The sequence below is a fragment of the Bubalus bubalis genome, chromosome X (assembly GCF_019923935.1).
Source record: "Bubalus bubalis isolate 160015118507 breed Murrah chromosome X, NDDB_SH_1, whole genome shotgun sequence".
In the NCBI taxonomy this organism is placed as follows: domain Eukaryota; kingdom Metazoa; phylum Chordata; class Mammalia; order Artiodactyla; family Bovidae; genus Bubalus; species Bubalus bubalis.
Genome location: NC_059181.1, coordinates 130,394,641 through 130,419,245, shown reverse-complemented (window position 1 = coordinate 130,419,245; position 24,605 = coordinate 130,394,641). Strand labels below are relative to the sequence as shown.

Genomic DNA, 24,605 nt, shown 5'->3' with positions numbered 1-24,605 from the left:
GTGAAGGACAGGGAACCCTGGCATACTGCAGTCCATGGATTCACTAAGAGTCAGACACACCTTAGCAACTGAACAACAAAAACAAAAATCCCCTTGACTTACTAATGGACTGCTGCTGCTGCTGCTGCTACTGCTAAGTTGCTTCAGTCATGTCCGACACTGTGCGACCCCAGAGATGGAAGCCCACCAGGCTCCCCTGTCCCTGGGATTCTCCAGGCCAGAACACTGGAGTGGGTTGCCATTTCCTTCTCCAATGCATGAAAGTGAAAAGTGAAAGTGATGTTGCTCAGTCGTTTCCGACCCCATGGACTGCAGCCCACCAGGCTCCTCCATCCATGGGATTTTCCAGGCAAGAGTACTGGAGTGGGGTGCCATTGCCTTCTCCGTACTAATGGACTAGATGTTTGGTAATAATCTATGGCACTCAGATTTCTGGTATTAGCAATTGCATAGTAGTGGCAGGGACAGGTTGTAGGGAGGTAAATATCAAGAGTGGCGCTTTGAACTTATTTCTGTTACATAATCCAGGAAGTTGCTCTATTTGTGGCTAATGATGTGGGAATGTTACCTGGCCCTTTCCAGATTCTTGGACAAGAATACCGTGGAAATGAATATTGCTTCCACAAGACTCTTAGGCAAGCAAAGCTTTCTATTCGAAGAGTTTGTGCACCAGGGAGAAGGCAGAAAAAAAGTGCCAGCTCTCTAGTAGAAGGGGCAAGTTGCTTTTCCAACAAAAGGGAGGGTTTGTCTCATGATCACTGATAATTTCCAGAAATCAGCAAACTTCTTTGATCAACAGCAGATGGCTCCATGATGGCTGTCAGGAAGTGCTTCTGTGACAGAAAAAGAATGCATGACAATTTTATGCAAGAAAACACAGGAACAGATGAGGTTAAAATTTATAGTTGAGCTGCTTGGCTTGTAGCAACTAAGTATACTCATTAGTGTAACAGAGTGTGCCTGCATGCTCAGTCACTTTAGTCGTGTCTGACTCTTTGTGATCCCATGGACTGTAGCCTGCCGGGCTCCTCTGTCCATGGGATTTCTCAGGCAAGAATACTGGAGAGGGTTCCATTTCCTACTCCAGGGATCTTCCCAATCCAGGAATCTAACCTGGATCTCCAGTGTCTCCTGCATTGCAGGTGGGTTCATTACCACTTGAGCCACCTGGAGTTAAAGTTATTATTATTATTATTTTTTAATTCGTGCAAGCCTGGTTTTTGTCTCTGGGACTCAGGTCCCTGGGGCCTTTGATTTTTTAATTTGCAAGGCCTGTTTTGCCCAAGGCCATTCCCTGGTCCTTTTCCAGAATGGCTGTGCTCTTATTTTCCTGTCTCAAGAAGAATGGACTGTAGGGGACCAAGAGAAATAATAGTTCAAGTGCGAAGCTGTGACAGTAGCTTAAGGGAGAGGGAATATTTGGCTTGGGTTAGTATAACTCAGTAATAGATTTCAAAATAACTTTAATTTGACAGTAAAGTTTGAAAGTCACCTTAAGTTGTCTTTTATTGTAGGTACCATCCCCAGTGGCAACTAGGTATTTGATTTGAGGCCTGTGAGTTCCCTTGACTTCCCACCACCCCCTCCACTCCCCACCTTTGTGCATGGACAGGAAGCCTTGGTAATTTGACTTGGTAATTGGGTGCTATCAGGGATCATTGGTATGTATCTCTAGTATTATCTCATTGTTGAAAAGTCACTGCACAGGTATCTAGTCAAACTTCCCAGCAGATACTATCCTTTATGAACCCCTGGATTCCTAGCTTAAACCGAAATAAGGTGTATCTCCAGAAAAAACATACTTTACAAGATGAATCAATGTAGGAGACATAAGAGATCCAGGTTTGATCCCTGGGTCACGAAGATCCCCTGGAGGAGGGCATGGCAACCCAGTCCAGTATTCTTGCCTGAGAAATTCCATGGACAGAAGATCTCTGGCAGGCTACAGTCCTTGGGGTCTCAAGCGTCAGACACGACTTGGCAACTAAACTACCAACCTTAAGAAAAATGAAGCTGGATTATTTTTTCCCTGAATCTTTATGCAAACTACCACTTTTGGATAAAATAAAAGCAATATGGGGGAAAACAAAGGTGAAAGGAGAGTAAGCTTGAAATATAGTACTAACACATGTTAACAATTGATACCTGCTAAGAAAAATGTGGCCCAGTGGTTTTCTAAGACATACTAGACTGTGTGGAGAGATGAGCATATATGAGAATTTCCCAAGCCCAACTTCTTAATGTCGTAGCAGATTTATCTCATTATATTAGACGTTATTTTGTGTGATGATTCTGTAGTTGAACTACATGTGTTTTTGTTTGTATATGTGTGAGTTACAAAAAGCATCTTGTCTGATATTTTTGCAAAGTCATTTTCTAGACTACACATCAGCTATTTTGTCACCAGCTGGGTTGTCTTTTGCTTGATAGTAAGGGTCTTGAAAAGGCAAGTGAGTGCATTTCAAGTTTTCTTATTAGTTCCAATGCCAGTTGTGAATCATCTCATCAAGGCTTTGGACTTTAATAGCCCAATTTTCAGAGAAGGCAATGGCACCCCACTCCAGTACTCTTGCCTGGAAAATCCCATGGATGGAGGAGCCTGGTAGGCTGCAGTCCATGGGGTCTCTAGGAGCCAGACACGACTGAGCGACTTCACTTTCACTTTTCACTTTCATGCATTGGAGAAGGAAATGGCAACCCACTCCAGTGTTCTGGCCTGGAGAATCCCAGGGACAGGGGAGCCTGGTGGGCTGCTGTCTATGGGGTCGCACAGAGTTGGACACGACTGAAGCGTCTTAGCAGCAGCAGCAGCAGCCCAATTTTAGTGCTTGTTCACACTTCAGTACCCAAGTATCACCAGTGACATTATTACAGTGCACGTTTATTAAACTATGTTTTACATCACATTGAGTAATTCTCTTATGGAAACTTCCTCTGAATATTCTTAAATTTTGATTTGAGCTTCAGAATTTTGATCAATAGATAAGTAATAATCTCTCTTTTCTGTTTATGAGAATTAAATATCAGAAATTGCAGGATGCATTAGCAAGCAAGAGCCCCTATTCAGTAGTGACTATTCTGTCCATTATCTCCACAGGGTTTTATTTCGTTTGCATATTATTTCATTATAAATACATCATGTATGTTTCATTAAATAGCACATATATTTTACCTTATTTCTGAAGGAAAGTTGTCAGCTGTATTACTCATTTAGATAAACATTAGAAAATATTCAGTTAGATAGCCAGATCTTTTGCCTACCTGACATCTACCATCTAGTTAGGTAGAAATGTCAGGAAAATGTCAGACTGCATATAAAGTGTTGTTTTAGTTGCTCAGTTGTGTCCAACTCTTCACAACCTCATAGACTGAAACCTGCCAGGCTCCTCTGTCTATGGGATTTCCCAGGGAAGAATACTGGAGTGGGTTGCCATTTCCTTCTCCAGGGGATCTACCTGACCCCAGGATTGAACCCACATCTCCTGCCTTGCAGGTGGATTCTTTACCACTGAGCCACCTGAGAAGCCCATAGAAAGGGTGCTACTGGTTAATTGAATATTCTGGTGATCTGATGGTTAGAAATATGAACAAAAGTGTGTTTTACCTGTTTTTAGTGAATATTTTTCAAAAGTATCAAAGTCTGTTGTATTCCTTTAGTAAGTAAAGTCTCATAACCACTAAATCTTTGTTGATTAAGGATCTTGCAGGACAAGAGGCTCATATTCTAGAAATTCTGGCTTAAACAAGGCATGCAACATGATCTTTAATTTTACAATGTGCCTCTTTTCTTCTAAAAGAAGAGACATTTACCTAAGCGGCTCAGTTGTTAAGAGTTCTTATTAATTGAAATAATACTGTAATGTTTTGTTCAACTATAGGGGTTAAAAATATGGATTCTTAACTAAGTCAATTCCTTGACCTGCTGCATCCTAGATGTGATGTCGTGTATCTATCTTAACCCTTGGGCCCCTCATTTTCTGTTTTCTCTTCTGTCAAATGAGAATGATAACAGTACCTAATGCTCAAAGGTGTTGTGGAGATCAAATGGATCATTACACATGTAGTGCTTAGGTCAGTATGGGTAGATAGTAAATGGTCAAATAATTTTATTTGTAATAATTGCCCCAGCTGTTTGCCATTTTATGCACATAAACATAGTTCTAGGGTTAGGGGTGTTGCCAAAGGATCCTCTTATCTACTCATTTTTTGGTAATTTTTTTTTAAAAGTCCCTTAAGACATCTCATACTACTCCATATGGTATCTCCTGAACTTGCTAGTGAACAGAAAAAGTCTGTCTTCCTTCCTTCCTCCCTCCCTCCCATCCTTCCTTCCTCCTGATAAAGTGAAAGATAACCTCAAGGATGGAACACCTGTGTGTGTCAGGAAACTCAACATTAGACTCAGGAAAAGTCACTTATTTGCAGCAGAAATAGTACAGCAAATATATTTCTATGCAAGTGTAATAATGTTCAAGTCTGGGCTCTACCTGGTGGCTCAGACAGTAAAGAATTGCCCTACAATGTGGGAGACCTGGGTTCTATCCCTGGATTGGGAAGATCCCCTGGAGAAGGAAATGGCAACCCACTCCAGTACTCTTGCCTAGAAGATTTCATGGACAGAGGAGCCTGGTGGGCTAGAGTCCATGGGATCACAAAGAATCAGACATGACTGAGCGACTTCACTTTCCTTTTCTTTCTGGGCTGCACTCATAGGAGAAAAAGAGGTGTTTTGGGGCAAAGAGTTATAGGGAAGAAACAGAATCTTAACAGCAAAGACAGCTTTGAGCATAGATAGAATGAACATGTCTAAATAGAGTAAGTCTAAAGTAAAAAAAAAAAATGCTCTCATCTATATTCTCCCCTGCCTAACCTCATATATTACAAAAATCTGCTATGTTTTATTTTCCCACTCTCTAACTCTAAACAAGTATTTGATTCTCTGGGAAAAGTTATTTAAATATTAGATACTTGTTTGTTGATCTATGGCACTCACAGAGTCCAGAAGAGATGAAGCACTGGATGGAAAAATTTCCCTGGCGGGGCGGGGCGGGGGGTGGGGATTAGCATGTGTTGACTGTTCACTATGGCTCATGACTTTGTCTCAACTCATGAACTTCACATACAACTCCCCGAATCATTATCTCTATATTATAATGAAGAAATTGAGGCCCAGATAAATCAAGTATATCACCCAAAACCACATTGCCATTAAGTCAAAGAAGAGAGTTGAACCTAAGATAACCTGAGATTTTTTTCCATGTCTGAATTGGGACGAAGTATCTAAGAGCATTGCAGATGGGTAAATGAAGCAAATAATGGAGTGGAGATAAACCCAAGGAGGAAAATAAATCCTCCAGTATTATATCCATAGCTCCAATATCATTAAAATTAGTTCATGGATGTCATTCAGTGTTACATATGTAAGAGGAGACAGAGTATCAGAGTATCTAGTCTGTTCAGGTAACGTTCATTGAGCTGTTACCAGGCAATGTGCTTAAAGCTAAGAATAAAAAGATAAATAGGTCTATTTCCATGCCACAATTACATAATCTTGATTACTGTAGGTTTATAAAACATCTGGAAATTAGGTAATGTTATTTTGTTCTTTTTCAAATTGGTTTGTTATCCTATATCTTTCATGTTTCTGTATAAAGTTGAGAATGAGTTTGTCAGTTTCTTGTTGGGATTTTGATTTTGATCACACTGAATTTACACATTGATTTGAGGAGAATTGACATTTTAACAATGTTAAGTCATCCACTCATTCACATCTTCTTTATCTCAGCAATGTTTTGTACTTTTACGTGTACAATAATTCCATGTCAAATCTATACCTAATTATTTCATGTGTTTAGTGTTATTACAAATAGGACGTTTCCAGTTTCACTTTCCTATTTTTCATCATTAGTATACAGAAATATAGTTGACTTTTTAATATTGATCTTGTATCCTACAAATATACTAAACTCACTTATTAGTTCTAGAAGCTTTCGTGTAGGACACAAAGGTTGTCTGCATTGATGATCATGTTATATGAGAATGAGGATAATTTTACTTCTTGCTTTGCAGTCTTTATCTTTTTCATTGTATGCTCTAGAACATTCAATACACTGTTGAATAGAAGTGTTGTAAGCCAACATATTTGCTGTATTCCTAGTCTTAAATGAAAAAGCATTCAGTCTTTCACAAATAAGTGTGATGGATGTTAGCTGCATGTTTTCGTAGGTGATCTTTATTAGGTTGAAGAAGTTCCCATTTATTCTTGGTTTTGTTGAGAGTATTTTATCAGGAGTAGATGGTTTTTGACAAATTTTGTTTATGGGTGTATTGAGGTAATCATGTTTTTTCCCTGTTAATATAGTGAATTATACTGATTGGTTTTGAATGTTAAGCCAACCTAGCATTATTGTACTAACTGTACTGTACAAGGTTCTCTAGAGTATGTCATGTTACTCTTTTAAAATATTTTTTCATCAAATTTACTAACTTAAAAAATATTTTTGCATTTGTATTCATGAGGATTATTGGTCTATAGTTTTCTGGTAATGTTTTTACCTGATTTTGGTTTTAGGGTATTTCTGGCTTCATAGAATGAGTTGGGAGATATTTTTTCCTCTTTTATTACTTGGAAGAGTTTCTATAAAACTGATGTTATATCATTTAAAAATATTTGGTAGAATTCACAACTGAAGCCATGTAGGGCTTGGGATTTTTCTTGTCAGAAAATTTTTAACTATAAATTCAATTTCATTAATAGATATGAGGCTATTCAGATTTTCTAATTTTTCATGAGTTATCATTTCTGGCTTTTGTTTTTCAAGGAATTCATCCATTTTATCTAAAATTTAAAGTTTATTGCCATATAGTTCTTCATAATATTTTCTTATTATTTTACTATCTGCAAAATCTGTAGTCATGTCACCTCTCTCATTACTGGTTATTTGTGTTCTTTCTTTTTTCTGATTGCTTTGCTAGATGGTTATCAGTTTTATTGATCTCAAAACATCCAAGTTCAGTTTCATGGATTTTCTTCATTTCTGTTTTCTAATTCATTGATTTCTTTATCTTTATTTTCTTTGGTTTACTTGGGGGTTAATTTGCTCTTTTTTGTTGTTGTTGTTAGGTTAAGGTGGAATCTAATATCATTGATTTGGGATCTTTTCTGTTATATGTGTTTAATGCTAAATTTTTTCCTCTGAATATTGTTTTGTCTTTTATAGAATATTTGTACCTTATACAAATACATTTTTCTGGTCATTAGTTGGGGATCTGAAAAGGTCCTTCTCAAGTGGCATGCATACAGTAGTTTTGCAAAGGGAACACAAAACCACAGGCTAAATACTAGAAATATTTTTAATCTTTGATTTTATTAATAATAATTTTTAAAAATATTTTAAAATTATAAGAAATTGAAATGTCATATAGATATAAAGCCACTTTGTTCCTGTTCATCCAGATTCACTAGAGGTTCAATTTCATTGTTCTTTATTTCCTTAAATACTTGGCTGAAAATTTGTGACAAGCACTGAACTATATACTCTAATACATATGGAGAGAGAGAAAGAGAGAGTAGTTTTAGAGCCCAGGAGAGGAAGTATGCATGGAACAACCAGAGAAGACTTCACAGGGTGATAATATGAGATATGTATTGGAGGATTAATAGGAGTTCACTGAGGCTAAATAGTATAAAGATGCATTTTGCTGGAAAAGCTTTGAGAGAATTTTTATCACCTCAGAGGATCACTGCAACCTGTGGGAGAATTTAGGTTTATAATCAGGACTAATGTAGATTAAAGCCAATGAGGCAGAATAATCCCTGCTCTAAGCTTAAGAATATGGAGTAATAACAGAACTGTGGAGGAAATGTGGCGAGATTCTACTTAATATGTCATCATTGAAATCCCTTACTTAAACCTGTGCCTCAGGACTTATACATGGCTCCTAATTTGTGAAGCATCACATTGTATCTGATTTTTTAGAGAGTGCTGAACTTGACTGAAATTGTCCTTGCTGAAAGATGTTAGGAGTAGAAAAGATGATGAAAGTAATTATAAATGCTATGTCTTCACTTCAACAGAAAACACTAATATCCATTCAAATAGTCATATATATATATAGTCTGAATTCCAGCTTGGTATGTTCTATATTTTTTAAAAGATTGTCTAAATTTCCCCTCACAATGTCCAGAAAAATAACAGTTTTCATGGTAACACACAATGCATTTGAGAAGGTAGATGACTGATAAATACTTGGGCTGACAGAACCATTTTCTTTCATCTTCAACTGGACTGAGAAATAACAATAGAAGTAAAACCTTGTAATACATGGTAATTTCTTTGAAAGAGGCAAAGTATTTAGGCCAAGATTTTTAATCGGTTACAGAGGTAGGGATAAGAAATATGAGAACACAGATCAAGAATAGTGAGTGATCTATGATTGGCTCATGGATTTCTTTTTTTCAGTTTTACAAATCAGCTTTATGGAAATTGGCAAGATACAATCTTTTTACCCCAAGCCTTCAATGGAAAGTTTAGCAATTGAAACTTGATATAATATGTGCTATCTTAATGGATTATGGTCTATGAAGTTTCTGAAGTTTGAGCCAGTAAATAAAATGAAAAGTTTAGCTCTGAACATTTCTTTCCTTTCTTTTTTCTTAGTGGCTGAATATTTAAAGTACTTCTGGATTTTCCACCATGCCTCACCCCCTGCACCACTAGCAGTAGCTACTGCTTTGTCAGAAGAGCTTTGAGTCCCCTTTGGGAGGTTTTTGTTGGAAGTTATATTAAAAGGATCCCTATGCATTGGAGAAGGAAATGGCAACCCACTCCAGTACTCTTGCCTAGAAAATCCCATGGATGGAGGAGCCTGGTGTCCATGGGGTCGCAAAGAGTCAGACACGACTGAGCGACTTCACTATGCATTGCAAATTACTCAGCAAAGTAAAGAAGTGACACTCTTGTGATTTCTATTCTAGAATATGCACCACCAATATTTACTGTGGCAGAGGATTCTGTGTAAAAGATATATTTTGATAGGTGATGGCTGTGAGAGACTCAATGAGAAACTTTCATTGTTCCCCAAATGACCTCCAACCTGCTTAATAACAATTTGCTTTCTATGTTACTAGACCCTGTGGTCTTTAGATAAACAGCTCTATACTCACTGGAGCGAAGTCAAAGAAAAAAATAGAGACTATTAAACAATTTTCTAGGCTAAGTAGGAAAGTCAATATAGTAGCTGGTATAGTTAGACTTTTCTGGTTCTGCATGGAATATTTCATAAGTTTGTTGCTTTGGGTTTTCTCTAGGTTTGCATCCAAGCTGTGAGGGAAGAGGAAAATACATGCTGATCAATGATTTGTCTGTAGACTTCAAGCCATATCTGCAGAACTTTTTTAAGTAAGTAATTTCCAGAATTCGGTTTCAAAGATAACTGAATTCCTTTTTGTGTTAATACACTTTGGTTTACTTTGTGTGCTGCTTTGTTATTATGAAAGAAAACTATCCTATTGGTATAGAGTTCCTTTTACTGTGCTAGCTTCTGAAGTTTGGAGAAGGGTTTATTGCTTTTTCTAGACAACAGTAAAATTCTACTATCTTGCTTCTACCTGCAAAATTGTAGAAAAAAATTACTACACATAGACATTCAGGCTATGAAAGTCAGCCAGACCTTAGCAAGATATATATGCCCATCAGGACAATCCATTGGTTTTTCAAGACAAGGAGATTCACTCACTCTCATCTTCTTTTGAAGAGGGAAAAGAAAATAACTCACTTAGCCAGTTTTGCACACAAAGGAGAAAACTTTCCACCAGTCCAATCACTTTGAAATGAGAAATAACTCTTGTTACCCATGGATGACACATGTCAAATCCAAAAGAATTTGAAGAGAATACTAAGGTCCCTAGGATTGGCATTTTAGGGGAATGCACAAGTCTAGGGGTAGAAGGAAGAGGAAAAGAAACACAGTAGAAACAATTGGAGAATATGTGTGAAAGGTTGTCTATAATAATAAGAACTATATGATAGAGTTGTTATGAAGATTAAATGGGTTAATATATTTCAAGTGTTTATAACAGTTTCTGGTACATAGAATACTTTTTTAAAAGTTTGCCCTCAGTAGTATTAATATATTTAATGCTGTGTTAAGTGTTGGGGAATAAGAAGAGATAAGAAATCAATACTGCCTTCAAGGAATTGAGAGACTGCAGAAGAAGTTAGAAAAGCAAACAGAGGAGGGTGGGACTAAACCTACCTGATGGCCCAGGAAGGCTTCACAGAGGAGTTAATATTTTGAAATAAGCCTTAAAGGGTTAGGATTTTGCCAGTAGGGAAAAAGATTTAAAGGTGTTTGAACTTAAGGAGACAGAATGAGAAGAGGCACAGACATGCCAGTGAATGGTTAAAAGTTCTAAAGTGTATGGCTCATATTCAGGCTACTGAAGAGAGAGGATCTGATTATTTGACAGATTCACTAGTCCCTGTCCAATATGTAATGCTTCTATTGAATACTTTCTGTGCCCAATAAGGTATCTTTCCCTTTTGTCCAAGGACAAATTGATTTCTGATCTGTTCTAAATGGTTTGTTCAGTGTGGTTAAGGTCAGAAGACAAAAAGCCTGGCAAATTGTATGTAAAGTATCACTTTTTATGTGTCACTTTGGGTATGGTTGGTATTTACAGCATCATGGCCTATCTATTGCACATATCCCTATAGCTAGAGTCCCTGATGTCTTCCCCCACATCCTGTGCCTTTTTTGCGTCAACCTTGGCAGCTCTGACTATGGTGAGAATAACTATGGTTATTGATCTTAATAACCTCAACCCACCAGCTCGTGGCGGCCAGGATTTGTTTGTTATCTATATGCTTTACATTCCTTGTCTTGCACTGGAATTGCCCTGGGGGAGTCATACTTATTCTTTGCCCTTTAGTAACTCACTCAAGTTTACTGAGTATGAAATAATGCACCAGAACCATGGCATTGCTGTCTACCATCTTTGTCTTATTTGCTATACAGCTGCTGTGACTTACTGTTTATATTAGGCAATGGCACCCCACTCTAGTACTCTTGCCTGGAAAATCCCATGGCTGGAGGAGCCTTGTAGGCTGCAGTCCATGGGGTCTCTAGGAGTCAGACAGGACTGAGAGACTTCACTTTCACTTTTCACTTTCATGTATTGGAGAAGGAAATGGCAACTCACTCCAGTATTTTTGCCTGGAGAATCCCAGGGACAGGGGAGCCTGGTGGGCTGCTGGCTATGGGGTCGCACAGAGTCGGACACGACTGAAGCAATTTAGCAGCAGCAACAGCAGCAATACCAAACCTTAACCAAATCAGAGCCGGTTCTCCCATCTTCTTATGCCTAATGTGCACTCATATGAACCAAGTTCCCTTCCCATAGTTCTTATACCACTAAACTACAGATGCCCCCACCTTCTCTAATGACAAAAATGGTAAAGTTCCAGCTGGCTATGTGGTTTAGGTCATCTGAATTATTATCACAGAAGAGCTATAGTCAGATTAATCTATTTTCCTAAGAAATGCTAAAGAAATAGTCATAAGTCATATTAAAAAGGGTATGTACACTAATCATTATTAGAAAAAAATAAGTGAAATGATTATGACTTGCATTCAACAAATGCTAGCAGTTTTTCAATACTTTGCTCTATAGTATCTTTTAATATGACATGTGCCAAAGACGCACAATACAATACAGCATAGGATTATCCAAGGGTCACATGTTTGAATTATAATACTTATTCCTGCTAATCCAATTGACTTTGAAACGTTTAGTTTTTGATGCCTTATACCACAGTCTGTAGCTAAAAAACAGAATTATTTCTCAATTTGGTCCCAATTGTTGATCTAATCAGAATTTATTCTATGAGAAACAACTCAGGCCCTAGTACTCTTGTTTACCTGTCTTTGAAGCACATAAATCTGTAAAACCTCTGCTAAAAACATCCTTTCTCCCACCCCACCAACAGTTTTTAGCACACAGCAAATTTTATAGAATTTAGCTGTATCTCTTGAAAGTCACTAAACATGTTTGCAGTCAAACCTGCTTTTGCTGAGATGGCTTTTGTCAGTTGTACGTGATGATGTCAGCATGTATGACTTTAGAGTTGAGCTCTCAAGTCTTTGATAAATGATCTCGAAACACGACTGATGTTACATTACAGTATGTCTTAAAACACTGATATTTTATTCATTAAATCTTTAAATGATTTTATTTGATCATATTTGCAACCTAGTTCTGAAAATTTGGAAATTTTATAATTCAAATAATAGTAATGATGTAATGACGAAACAAGCTGGCTGAACTTGAAACAACTTTCAGATCAGCTTGAAATCACGTTAAAATTGAAGTTGTCAAAAAATCTAGAGATCACTTAATGTCCTCAGTTCTTTCATATGTAGTTCTTTGATGCATAACTGATAGATCTGGTTTCTCTTGCACAAATGACCTATTAGAATAAAAGAGGATGAAAAGAAAAACCTTGACATCTGCATGTAATTCTAAGTTGTGAATAAGAAAAACTCTATTTAATCCCAGTTTGCAGATTTAGTATTCACTTTTAGATGCAATGTTAAACTTAAATCGCCTTCACACTTCAATTCCTGTGCCTCTGTGGCCACTTTTTTTTTTTTTTTCTTTCTTTCTTTGTATTTCTACCTCGAACTCTTTGCTCCAGCCTAACTACTTTGCTGTCAGTTCCTTGGACACGTTATACTCACTTGTGCCTCAGGGCCTTCAATTCCTCAGGGAGGCCTTCCCTGGCCTCAAAACTGGGTTAGAACCAGTTTAGACCCTGTATTTCCTGTTTGTGATATTCTCCACACCTATTTTATTTATTTAGTGTCTATCTTCTTCACTAAAGTCTGTGAAGGCAGAACTTATATTTAACTTGTTCAGTACTGTATCCTCGGTACTTGGTCTATAGTTACTATGTTTCTGGTAGGGCTTACCTCTTCAGACACTTATCAGTGCTTTCTTGAGGAGTTACATATGATACACATTCTATGAATTTCTATTTGCTTATAGTTGGCCCTGTAAACGTCATATTTTTGCCATAAGAATTATTTCATCTTCCCAACCAGACTGGAGGATCATTGCTAGGTAGAATAATGTCGTTTTCCATGTCACCCTGGCGAGCACTCTACTCTGACTCTATTGAAAATAAGTGGTGCATAAAGATACCCATAAGCATGGATACAGTAATCCCCTCTTATCCATCCTCAGTGGATACCTGAAACCTCAAATACTATTGAACCCTATGTATCTGTTTTTTCTATAATGCATACTTATAACAAAATTTAATTTATAAATTAAACACAGTAAGAGATGAACAACAATAACTATTAAAATAGATCAATTATAATATACTGTAACAAAGCTTATGTAAGTGTGGTCTCTCTGTGTCAAAATATCTTGTTGTACATGCTTAAACATTTTTTTTCCATGTTAACAAAGCATTTATCATGCACAATGGACATAACTTTTGCAGTTTGAAGTATGATAGCAAAACTAGCAAGAATTTATTTTCCTTCTTCACAATTTCTTGGATAGAAAATTTGTTATTACTGTAGATCTTAGCTACTTCCCCTTTTGACTCAGCTGGTAAAGAATCCACCTGCAATGCGGGAGACCTGGGTTCAGTCCCTGGGTTGGGAAGATCCCCTGGAGAAGGGAAATTCTCTCCACACCACTCCAGTATTCTGGCCTGAAGAATTCCATGGCCTGTACTCTCCATGGGGTCACAAAAGTCAAACTCAACTGAGGGACTTTCACTTTCACTTAGGCACTTCAGAATATGATTTTTTCCTTTCCTTATCAACTAAAGAACTTTCATCATTTCACTTAAAGAAAGCACTTTATAGCTTCTCTTTGACATATCTGAATTGCCAGCATCACCCCGAGACCACTATTAAGTAAAATAAGGGTGACTTGAATACAAGCACTGTGATACCATGACACTTGATCTCATAGGGGAGATGAATAACAAGTGAATAATGGGCAGGATACACTGGGTGAAGAGATAATTGACATCCAGGCAAGATGGAACAGGGCAGCATGAGATTTCAGCACACTACACAGAATGGCATACAATTTAAAACTTATGAATTGTTTATTTATGGTATTTTCCATTTAATATTTTCAAACCATGATTGACTACAGGTAACTGAAACCACAGAAAGCGAAACAATGGATTAGGGAGGACTATTATATTTCCAGATATGGAGATAGGCATCTTATTTTCTTGTCCAAGCTGCACTGAGTCTTATTCTGGATTGAAGTAGGCTTGATTATTTTTCCTGCACCTTGTAAATCAAGCAATCAAAAATACAAGACAGAGTAAATATGTTTAATTTTAAGAAACAAACTGGATTTTATTTATAACATATATATGTAGGCACATGCTAACTTTTTTGAAAATTATTCCTGCTTATAAACACTTGAAATGATGAGAGGTAAACTGATTTTACATCTGTTGCTTCACAATCATATAGAACATTGTAATCATTGGGTTTATTTCCTTCTGAACTATCAGAAATCAGACTTATGCAAACACCATAGGATGATATTTAAGAATGCATTTAGTATCTTATTAAGATTCAGGCATATATTAACCATATATTAACATGCATGGATACACACACAGAGACACACAGAAACAAGCACTAATATATTAATCTTGCCTGTCCTGGCCCTATTGGAATAACAGTTCCTGAAAAACAGAGTTAATAGGCAAATGTTTAGGTTGATGGTACTCTATTTTCAGGTAAATATTAAGCATAAACCTTTTCTCATTGACACCTTCTTAGGACTCAATCTAGAACTACAGTGGCAAACTTGGTACTTTTTACATAGTTGGTACCTGGTAATATTTTCTTTAATTTATGAAATTAGTAATGCTGTACAACCATGAAGATTTGCCTTCTATTTCAGCATAGTACTCTGGGTCTGAAATTTTTATGATCATTTGGGTAGCAATAAATTGGCTTAACTGTATAGAGATATTATACACTTGTTTTAGATAAAAATGATTTTCTCTGCTACAATTTCTCTCACTTTCTTCTGGTTATTTGGTTACTTCTGTAAATTAGTTTCAATTTGAAAATTGGTGTAGTTTTAAGTCATGGTCATGTGACTATTCTTAGGTATCTAAGGAATTATGCTTTTCTATTGTTCTTTTCATTTGCTCAAGATCTAGAAGATTGCTCTGTGAAGAACAGGCTTTCACTAAAGCAATGGCTCTTAAAGTGTATTGTGCATAATGATGTGGGGTATGGTTCAAGAATCTGCATTTCACAAATTCCCTTCCTCAGGTGATTTTGATGTGAATGTCCAACAAAACATCCTTTTCAGAAATACTGCAATAAAATATATTGCCTGGCTGATGACAGAGAAAGTCAATTACACAATGGCATGGCAAGCCCACAAAATATAGGTTGGTTTTTTTTTATAAACAACAAATTAAGGTGTGTTAAAAGGTACAAAAATGCATCCTAGTGAAGACAAATGGGACCGGTTAGGAAAGGGAATGTTTGAGGACTTACTCTGTTGTCAACAATTTTCCCTCAGTAATAGCACAATTATCTGCTCATGATCCTTCAGCAATGGTGACACATAAAAAGAAAGGCAAAAAATCTTTTAAAGCATAAGGTAGTTCTTGCCATCATGCTAGAGCAAAGCAGTATGGGATAAATCAAGACTCATTGAAGAGACTCCCTAAAATTTTCCACTTGGACTGAATTTGTTTGTTCCAGACCACTTAACCAAGTTTATGGACTAAAGAAAATACCCAAGAGCTATGTCTGGGAGTTTTGCAGAGTTTCAACTTGGTTTTTAAAATGGTGGTGGGGGTGAGGAGGGAAGGGAACTTGGGTTGACAGCAAGGCCATGTGTGCATAATGGATTAATTCCAAGATGTGCTTCCTCATTGTTTACTCATAGAAGTATGCATTCATTTGGCTTGAATTGTATCTGAGCAGAAAAGACACAATCCTGAAAAAAGACACTTGTTTAAGAATTTGTTCTGACAAAGGTTCATATAGTCAAAGCTATGGTTTTTTCAGTAGTCATGTATGGATTTGAGAGTTGCACTGTAAAGAAAGCTGAGCACCAAAGAATTGATGCTTTTGAACTGTGGTGTTGGAGAAGACTCTTGAGAGTGCCTTAGACTGCAAAGAGATCAAACCAGTCAATCCTAAAGGAAATCAGTCCTGAATATTCCTTGGAAAGACTGATGCTGAAGCTGTAATATTTTGGCCACCTGATGCAAAGAACTGACTTATTGGAAAAGACCCTGATGCTGGGAAAGATTGAATGCAAGAGGAGAAGGGGAAGACAGAGGATAACATGGTTGGATGGCATCACCGAGTCTGTGGACATGAATTTGAGCAAGCTCTGTGAATTGGTGATGAACAGGGAAGCCTGGCATGCTGCAGTCCATGGGGTCACAAAGAGTCAGACATGACTGAGCAACTGAACTGAACTGAAGAATTTGCTCAACCACTTTAACTTTAATGGGACATGGGATCTGTGATATTCTGGGTAACTTTTGACAGCAGATTTTAGACACAAATATGATGGGGCAACACAAATATTTATCTGACATAAAACAGCATCAGGAATTTGGTTATAGAAAAAATTTCAAAGTGGCATTAGAACAACTTGTATTATAGGCAATGAAATTCTCTAATTGAACTCTAATTCTGTGAGACCCAAACCAGCAACTAAAAATTACAATAATCATTTGAACTATGTTATTTTGATAACTTGTAAGCATCATCCTTTCTCCCCCACTCTGCTCTTGGCTCTGGCACAGGGATGGGATGTACTGGATCACTGTTTATTGCAAGACATGAAATCATAAGTTGTAAATCCTCCCTTAGAAGAAATACTTCAGGAGAACTGTGTTCTCATTCAGGCTCTGCCACTTCTAGATCAGTCTGGCCTTTCATTTCACCTACTAGGCTTTGGTTTCCTCATCTATCAAATGTAGATAATCCCTCTTTACCTTTTCACAGCACTTTATATAAAATATTGTATATCAGTTATCTCTGTAGATGTTCACAACAGTTCCATGAGATAGATCAGATGGAGTCTGTACCACAGGAAAGAAATATTGCAAGAAAAGGCACAGTAAGCTTAATGTAAGTCTTGCATTTAGACATGAATTTACATCATACTATCATGCAACTTATACTACAATTTATATTGTAGGCATGAAAATAGGTGAACTATTATCAGAGAGGAAAATATCTTGTTTAAGATATTTTGGTAACTCAGAGATAGCGTTTGGAATTTTTTCTTCCATCATAAAATGTGTCAGTAAAAGATATATTTCTTCTTCAGGAGCAATTTCTTGAAATAAAACAGGGAGGACTATCCAGCTGAATGAAAAAATTGTTACTGTTAGGCTCCAGAGCTGTTCTTTCCAACATGGTAGCCAGTAGCCACATGTGACTATTTAAATTAATTAAAGTTAGCAATTCAGTTCTTCTATCAAACTAGCCATATTTCAGGTGTTAGTAAACCACACATAGCTAATGACTACCACATTGGATAACACAGAGATAAAACATTTTTTATAATCACAGAAAGTTCTAGGATAGCACTGCTGTGAAGTAATAGCTAACCAAAAGTGATTGGAACAAAACATTTATCCTAATTGTTGTTTTCCTTTGGAAAATTTTCAAAGTTTATGCCTTTAAATATTCCTCCTTTTCCTTCTCCTCCATCTTATCAACATCTGACTTCACCCCTACTCTGTTACCATCATGTCCTAGAGCTTAATAGTCTTAGTAGATGTTGCAGAAACACAATCAATTCATGAAAGGCAGGAAACCCAAACCATTTATTATGCTTCTTAAATCCTCAAAGAAAAATTCAATTGAAGATCAGTGTTTTGCCTGTTTTTTTAATCTAGAGGAATTTCCTGGAAGGATAGAGGAGTGAACTTTTTCCTCTTGCCCTCTAGCTTCTTATCTAGCAAATGATCAACATAATTGCTAAAATCCTTACTGCTAGGATTCTTTTTAAATTTCACTGTTTAATTTTTTGTATTAAGATGTTACTTTTTTAGAGCAGTTTTAGATTCACAGCAAAATCGAGAAGGCAAAAAAATTTCCTGTATACTTCCTGTCCCCACACATGCATAACCTCCCTCATTATTAACACCCACCACCAGTGGGGTACATTTGTTATAGCTGATTATTCTACATGGACACATAATCATCTAAAGTCTATATTTACATTACAGTTCACTATATACTGTGGGTTTGGAGAAATGTATAATGACATGTATCCATCATTATGGTTTCATTACACTGCCCTGAAAAATCTTCTGTTCTCCATCCATTCGTTTCTCCCCTCCTTCTACCCTTGGTAACCACCTATGCTTTTACTGTCTTCATAGTTTTGCCTTTTCCAAAGGGCTTCCCTCATAGCTCAGTTGGTAAACAATCCACCTGCAATGCAGAAGACCCTGTTTGATTCCTGGGTTGGGAAGATCCACTGGAGAAGGGATAGGCTACGTACTCCAGTATTCTTGGGCTTCCCTTGTGGCTTAGCTGGTAAAGCTGGAGACCTGGGTTTGATCTCTGGGTTGGGAAGATCCCCTGGAGAAGGGCAAGGCTACCCATTCCAATATTCTGGCCTGGAGAGTTCCATGGACTGTATAGTCCATGGGGTTGCAAAAGGTTGGACATGACTGAGTGGCTGTCACTTTATGGGAATATAAGGTGAGCTTTTTTTTTTTCAAAAGTGAGAGCCATTCAAAAATGTGAGAAATGAGATGTTGCTTCACATCCTCACCAGCATTTGGTGTTGTCAGTGTTCCAGACATTAGTGTTAATGGAGTCAGATCCCCCAAATCTTTTCTTTAGTTTTTGCTGTTGCTTTTGTTAATGAAATCCTTTCCTATTCTGCAATTGTAAAGATATTTTTGTATTTTGCCATGTAAAAGATTTTTACTTTTATGCTTAATTTTTAAATCCATTTAGAACAGTTTTTTGTGTGAAATGTGAAAAAGGAATCCATTATCATTTTAAAAAAAATATGGATACCAACTTCCAGAGCACCAACTATTGAATAGTTCATCTTTTGCTCACATATCTCAGTGCTGAATCTGTCATACATTGCATTTCCTTATAATATATGTCTAATTTGCTGGTTTGTCTATTTTTGCACCAAAGAAGCCATGATATCTATTAGGGAAGTCTCTAGAGTTAATTAATTAATTAATTAATTTTTGAAGTATAGTTGATTTACAATATTTATAATATATATAGTAAATCAATATATATTAGATTCAGGTGTACATCATAATGATTTAGTTTTTTTTTTCCACAGATTATAGTCCATTAAAAGTTATGACATTATAATGGCATAATAGTTACAATCCCTTGTGCTATATAATATATTCTTGTTGCTTATCTATTTTATGTGTAGTAGTTGGTATCTCTTAACCCAATAACCCTATCTTTCCTGTTTCCCCTTTTCTCTACCCATTGGTAACCACTAGTTTGTTTTCTATATCTGGAAGTCTGTATCTGTTTTGCTACATACGTTCATTGGGAGTATTTTTTAAGGTATATTTTTTATATTCCTCATATAAGTGATACATCATATTTGTCTTTCTCTGTCAAACATTTCACTATGCATAATATTCTCTAGGTTCATCCATATTTATGCAAATGCCAAGAATTTCATTTTTATGGCTGAGTTATTTTCCTGTGGGGGGGGGTGTGTGTGGTGAGTGTGTGAGTGTGAGTGACACTTCTTCTTTATCCATTTATGTGTTGATAGGCACTTAGATTGCTTTCATATGTTAGCTGTTGTAAATAGTGCTGCTATGAACAATGGGGCGCATGTATCTTTTTGATATTATGTTTTTGCTTTTCTAGATAAATATCCAGGAGTGTAATTGATGTATAAAAGAGTAGTTCTATTTCTAGTTTTTTGAGGACCCTCCATACTGCTTTCCATTCTCAACAACAGTGTAAAAGTTGCCCTTTGTTCAACAGCTTTGCCATTTGTTTGTTATTTGTAGACTTTTTGATGATAGCCATTCTGACCAATGTAAGGTGACATCTCATTTTGGTTTTGATTTGCACTTCTCTAATAATTAGTGATGCTGAGATTTTTTTCATGTTGCTATTATTCACCTGTATGTCTTTTTATTGGAAAAATTTCTATTCCGGTCTTCTGTCCATTTTTTGATAGGGTTAGTTTTGATATTGTTTTGTTTTATCAAAATATTTGACAAAATGTTTGTCAAATCATTTGCAAATATTTTCTGTCATTCTGTAGGTTGTCTTTTTGTTTTGCTGATGGTTTCTTTTGCTCTGCAAATCTTTTATAAAACTGATTGAGTCCCATTTGTCCATGATTGCTTTTATTCCTTTTGCCTTGGGGGACTGATCCAAGAAAAATGTTCCTACAATTTATATCAAAGAGTGTTCTGTGTTCTCTTAAAAGACTTTTATGTTTCCACATTTTACATTTAGGTTCTGTAAATGATTTTCATTTTATTTCTGTATATGGTATGAGAGAATGCTCTAATTTCATGGTTTTATATGTGACTGTCCGTTTTCCTAGCATCACTTGAAGAGACTATCTTTATTTATTCCATTGTATATTCTTGCCTACTTTCTTGCAGATACCCATAGGTTCATGGGTTTATTCCTGGGCTCTCTATTCTATGCCATTGATATTTGTGTCTGTTTTTGTACCAGTAATATTCTGTTTTCATTACTGTAACTTTACAGAATACTATGAAATCTGAGAGTTTTATACTTTCAGCTTTCTTCTTTTTCTCTAGATTGCTTTGGCAATTTAGAGTCTTTTGTGGTTCCATGTGAATTTTAGGGTTATTTGTTTTACTTATGTGAAAAATGTCATGTGTATTTTGATAGGGATTGCATTAAATCTGTAGATTGCTTTGGGTAGTATGGCAATTTTATATGGCGATTTTAACAATACGAATTCTTCCAATTCCAAAGCATGGGATACCTTTCCATTTCTCTGATTCATGTTCAGTTAACTTCATTAATGTTTTAGTTTTCCGAAGACAGTTCTTTAACTTCCTTGGTTAAGTTTATGCCTAGGTATTTTATTCTTTTTGATGCTATTAATACTTTAAGCAGGATATTTTTGATTTCTCTCTCTGATAGTTCATTATTAGTGTATAGAAAAGCAAGAGATTTCTATATATTAGTTTCGTGTCCTGAGAATGTGCTGAATTCATTCATTAGTTCTAATGGTTTTTGGATGGAGAATTCAGGATTTTCTATTTAAAGTATCATGTCATCTGCAAATAGTGACAGTTTTACCTCTTTCCTTCAAATTTGTATACCTTTCACTTATTTTTCTTATTTGTGACTAGGACTTCCAATACTGCGTTAAATAGGAGTGGCAAGTGGGGGAGGGGCGAGGGGAACATCCTTGTCTTCTTCCTAAATTTAGAGAAAAGGCTTTCAGCTTTTCACAGTTGAATATGATGCTGACTGTGGATTTGTTGTAAACAACTTTTATTATGTTGAGATTTGTTCTCTCTATACCCGCTTTGATGAGAGTTTTCATCATGAATGGATGTTGAATTTGTCAAGTGCTTTTTCTGCATCTATTGAGATGATCATGTGAATTATATTGTTCCCATGGTTAATGCAGTGTATCACATTGATTGATTTGGAATGTTGAATCATACTTGTGACTCTGGAATAAATCCAAATTCATTGTGATGTATGATTTTTTTACATATTGTTAGAATCACTTTCCTAGTATTTTGTTGAGAATTCCTATACCTATCTTCATCAAAAATATTGGCCTGTAATTTTCTCAGTTTTTTTATATTATCTTTGGTTTTGTTTTCAGGTTAATGGTAAGCTTGTGAGAATGGCATTGAAACATGTAAAATATCATGTATGAAACGAGTTGCCAGTCCAGGTTCGATGCACGATACTGGATGCTTGGGGCTGGTGCACTGGGACGACCCAGAAGGATGGTATGGGGAGGGAGGAGGGAGGAGGGTTCAGGATGGGGAACACATGTATACCTGTGGTAGATTCATTTTGATATTTGGCAAAACTAATACAATTATGTAAAGTTTAAAAATAAAATAAAATTAAAAAAAAAAAGAAAAAAAATGGTAAGCTTGTTGAATGAATTTGGGAGTACTCCATTCTCTTCAATTTATAAAAATAGTTTGAGACATTTATGTATTCTTCTGTATGTGTTTTGTAGAATTTTTCTGTGAAGGCATCTAGTCCTGGACTTTTATTTGCTTGGAGTTTTATTTTATTACAAGTTCAATTTCACTTCTACTGATATGTCTATTAAATTGTTTCTTATTTATTCAGTCTTGGCAGGTTGTATGTTTCTAGAAATTTGTTTCTTCTAGGTTGTACAATTTGTTGACGTAATGCTATTCATAGTTTTCTGTAATGATTTTTTTGTATCTCTGTGGTATTGGTTGTTATTTCTCTTTTTTCATTTCTTATTTTGCTTATTTGGGTTCTCTCTGTTTTCTTCTTGATAAAAAACCTGGCTAAAGGTTTATCAATTTTGTTTATCTTTTCAGAAAAACAACTCTTGGTTTCATTGATCTTTCCTACTGTTTTTTATCTCTTTTATTTATTTCCTCTCTGATTGTTGTTATTTCCTTCCTTCTGCTGACTTTGGGCTTTTCCTGGTCTTCTTTTCATAATTCCTTTAGGTGGTAGGTTTGGTTGTCCATTTGAGATTTTTCTTGTTTCTTGAGGAAGGCCGTATTGTTACAAACTTCCCTCTTAGAACTGCTTTTGCTACATCCGTAGGTTTTGGAGGGTTAGGTTTCCATTTTCCTTTGCCTGGTGGTATTTCCTGATTTCCTCTTTGATTTCATTATTGACTCAGTTTTTCAATAGCACATTGGTTAGCATCCATGTGTTTGTGCTATTCCCATTTTTCTTTAATTTTTTTTAAGTATTTAAAAAAATTTTAAATTGAAGGATAATTGCTTTACAGAATTTTGTGGTTTTATGTCATATATTAACAAGAATCACCCATAGGTACACTCATGTTCTCTCCCTCCCAGACCTCCCTCCCATCTCCCTCCCATCCTACCCTTCAGCCTGTCACAGAGCCCCTGTTTAAGTTCCCTGGGTCATACAGCAAATTCCCATTGGCTATCTATTTTGCATATGGTATTGTAAATTTCTATGTTACTCTTTCCATACATCTCCCCTTATCCCTCCTCTCCTCCCACCATGTCCATAGGTCTGTTCTCTATGTCTGTTTCTCCATTGCTGCCCTGAAAGTAAATTCATCAATGCCATCTCTTCAGATTACATATATATGTGTCATATTTATATTTCTCTTTCTGACTTACTTCACTCTGTATAATACGCTCTAGTTTTGTCCTCCTCATTAGGACAGATTCAAATGTGTTCTTTTTTATGGCTGAGTAGTATTCCATTGTATATATGTACCACAGCTTCTTTATCCATTCATCTGTGGATGGACATCTAAGTTGCTTCCATGTTCTCACTATTGTAAATAGTGTTGCAATGAACATTGGTGTACATGTGTCTTTTTTCATTTTGATTTCCTCAGGATATATGCCTAGGAGTGGGATTGCTGGATCAAATGGTCATTTTATTCCTAGCTTTTTAAGGAGTCTTCATACTGTCTTCCATAGTGGCTGTATCAGTTTACATTCCCACCAGTAATGCAAGAGCATTCTCTTTTCTCCATGCCCTCTCCAGCATTTGTTGTTTGTAGACTTTTTGATGGTGGCCATTCTGACCAGTGTGAGGTGGTATCTCATTGTAGTTTTGATTTGCATTTCTCTAATAATGAGTGATGTTGAGCATCTTTCCATGTGCTTGTTAGCCATCTGTATGTCTTCTTTGGAGAAATGTCTCTTCAGGTCCCTTTCCCACTTTTTGATTGAGTTGTTTGCTTTTCTGGTATTGAGTTGTATGAGCTGCTTGTATATTTTGGAAATTAATTCTTTATCAGTTGTTTCCTTTGCTGTTATTTTCTCCCATTCTGAGGGTCGTCTTTTCACCTTGTTTGCAGTTTCCTTTGCTGTACAAAAGGTTTTAAGTTTAATTAGGTCCCACTTGTTTATTTTTGTTTTTACTTCCATTACTCTAGGAGGTGGGTCATAGAAGATCTTGCTTTGATTTATGTCATCAAGTGTTCTGCCTGTGTTCTTCTCTAAGAGCTTATTAGTTTCTGGTCTTACATTTAGGTCTTTAATCCATTTTGAGTTTATCTTTGTGTATGGCATTAGGTAGTGATCTAATTTCATTCTTTTGCATGTAGCTGTCCAGTTTTCCCAGAACCACTTATTGAAGAGGCTGTCTTTGCCCAATTGTATATTTTTGCCTCCTTTGTCAAAAATAAAGTACCCATAGGTGTGTGGGTTTATCTCTGGGTTCTCTATCTTGTTCCATCAGTCTATATTTCTGTTTTTGTGCCAGTACTGTTGTGGTCAGAAAAATGCTTGGTGTAATTTCTCCCCTCTTAAATTTGTTGAGGCTTGTTTTGTGGCCCAGTACTTGATTTATCCTGGAGAGCTCTCCTGTGTGCACTTGGAAAGAATGTG

The 24,605-nt window shown here is 36.3% G+C and overlaps 1 long non-coding RNA gene across 1 annotated transcript in view; it reads left to right on the top strand.

Annotated features, from left to right (window-relative positions):
* Nucleotides 1-24,605, top strand: part of LOC123465409 — a 177,320-nt gene that overhangs the window by 136,168 nt on the left and 16,547 nt on the right. Inside the window, exon 3 of the long non-coding RNA XR_006640648.1 lies at nt 9,311-9,401. This is a non-coding gene — a long non-coding RNA (uncharacterized LOC123465409). The remainder of the gene's footprint in view (nt 1-9,310; nt 9,402-24,605) is intronic.